Source organism: Microtus ochrogaster, chromosome 7 (genome assembly GCF_000317375.1).
Source record: "Microtus ochrogaster isolate Prairie Vole_2 chromosome 7, MicOch1.0, whole genome shotgun sequence".
NCBI classification, from domain to species: Eukaryota; Metazoa; Chordata; class Mammalia; order Rodentia; family Cricetidae; genus Microtus; species Microtus ochrogaster.
In genome coordinates this window covers 20,114,235-20,116,569 of record NC_022014.1, presented here as the reverse complement: position 1 = coordinate 20,116,569, position 2,335 = coordinate 20,114,235, and the positions used below count along the sequence as shown (strand labels likewise).

The following is a 2,335-nucleotide window of genomic DNA, read 5'->3' as shown; positions in this document are numbered from 1 at the left end:
CTCTCTCTCTCTCTCTCTCTCTCTCTCTCTCTCTCTTTCTCTCTCTCTCTCTCCCCTAGTATTAGGACTCCTCTCTTCCCCCAACTACCAGGATAATAGACCTGAAAGTTCCAAATGTAAGAATTTCCTTTTTTTTCTTTCTTTCTTTTTTGAGACAGGTTCCAGGTGCCTGTCCTGGAACTAGCTCTTGTAGACCAGGCTGGCCTTGAACTCACAGAGATCCACCTGCCTCTGCCTCCCAAGTGCTGGGATTAAGGGCGTGCGTGTGCCACCACTGCCTGGCAAGAATTTTCTTAACATTCCTAAACTTTAACTTCTGTCCCCGCTCTATATCGGTCTCAGCAGATTTCTATTTGGCTGACAGACACTATCCAAGGATCAGTGCTGACTACAAACTGTTCCAGATGGCCGAGAGCCCTGACCTTGCTCAAAACTGATGTGAACCAGTCCACACAGAACATATATGCATGCACACATACATGCACTAACGCAGGCATGCACTATAGACAAGTGTGCAAGGTTTTAATTAAGGTGTTCGCTTTGGCGGCACATATACTAAAATTAGAACAATACAGAGATTAGCATGGCCCTTGTGCAAGGATGACATGCAAATTCATGAAAAAAAAAGTGATGTCATTGCTCCCTATCTCGTCAGCCGGGCCAGTGAGCCAGATACTTCTGATGAATGCTGAACTACCTCAGTGCCCTACTGGCTCTCCTGGGCCCCGACAATAATGTCCTAATTTCAGCAGGAAGTAATTCCTGAGAGTATGTCACCCCTTATCTTCAACAGGCTGAAATGGAAACTCCCTGGCATGGGAGACAAAATGGTTAATGCCTTAACTAGACGCGTAAATTCTTATCCTGGGTGCCATCAAGGTGATGGTTATTAGATCCTAACATAAACAGGTATTCACCACAGAGTCAAGGTTTGACTCAGGATACAACTCAAGGAAGGAATGTGAGGAGGGCTAAAGTTATGCTTTAAATTTTAATTACTGAACTTAAGAGGTAAAAATATAAAGCAAAACTCTCTGGGAATCGCAAAGTTATGAAGTTAGAATTTCCCAGGGTCATAAAGCAGATAAGAGTTATTCTAAGTGGCACTGTCAGCTTTTTTGTGGCCCCAGAGAAGCATGACTAAAAAGACATCCGGGAAGCACAAAGAGGCAAAAGAAGCTGATTTAGGAAGCTTAAAATTCTAAGAGGGAGAAGGGGAGTTCTTGCATTATACTCCATTCCTAGGTTAAAATCCTGTATCGATAATTCGAGGTAAGAGTAGGTGCAGGGGGTTTAATGGCCCCTTTAGGGTTAGAGCTGGGGGTCCACTGAGATTAGCGTTTTCTCAAGTCAGCTGCAGGAGAATTTGGGACATCGAGTCTCCTTATCAGGGAGCGCTATGAGTCAAACAAGCTCGGACATGCCATACCCCCTTATCTCTGAAGGTCCCAAATGTGACCTCTGTGAAAGACTCCTTTCCTGACCATATGTCCCACCCCATGGGGGAGAATTGCAGGGAGCCAGCTCATAATGTTTATCTCGGAATGGAGCAGAGATTAGACCATGGGAACCAGGATTTTTGACTAGTGACTAAATTCTCTGACTGGAGGTCCCACACTCCCCACAGGTCCCGATTGGAAGTTGCGTAATGAGCAAAAGATCAAGGCAGCCTTTTTCGTGTCCACAGACCTTGAGGAACAAACAGACCCAGTTAGGAAACATATCCCAGTATGTATTTTATATATCAAAACCATAAAGCTATAGAAATAGCCATTTCCTGATCACCCATACATATATGTGCTCATAAGCTCGAGATGCAATCATGAGATTACATACACACATCACATGAGATTACACACTACAATGGAGATACCAAGTTACCTTAGCCAAAGTGAGCAGCAGTTTCCAGAGCCGATGGCCCTGCAGACCTTGTCTGGACAGGGTTAACCTCCAGCAGAGGACATTCCTCTGGTGGGCTGACATCCGAACACTAGTTGTCACCTGCCTTAACCCTCATGGCCCCTGACACATACACACACGTATACACATGCACAATATCCATACACATAAACATACACACAAGCATATACGCACACATATGCATCCATACACACACATATAAACCCATAACATATGCATACATAAACACATACACATATATGCATGCACACATATATGTACAAACACATTCATGCACACATGCTCAAATATACAAGATTTTAATTAAAGTGTCCACTTCGACAGCACATATACTAAAATTGAAATGACACAGAGAGGATTAGCATGCAAAAGGATGACACGCAAGTTCATGAAGGGTTCCATTTTTTTTTTTTTT

General features: G+C 43.6%; 1 non-coding gene and 1 pseudogene across 1 annotated transcript; both read left to right on the top strand.

Annotated features, from left to right (window-relative positions):
- The first annotated feature begins 531 nt into the window (after positions 1-531).
- Positions 532-635, top strand: LOC113456443. The gene has a single exon (XR_003377253.1). It is a non-coding gene; the product is annotated as a U6 spliceosomal RNA (small nuclear RNA).
- Positions 636-2,228: 1,593 nt separating this feature from the next.
- Positions 2,229-2,328, top strand: LOC113456440 (annotated as a pseudogene).
- The last annotated feature ends 7 nt before the right edge of the window (positions 2,329-2,335 follow it).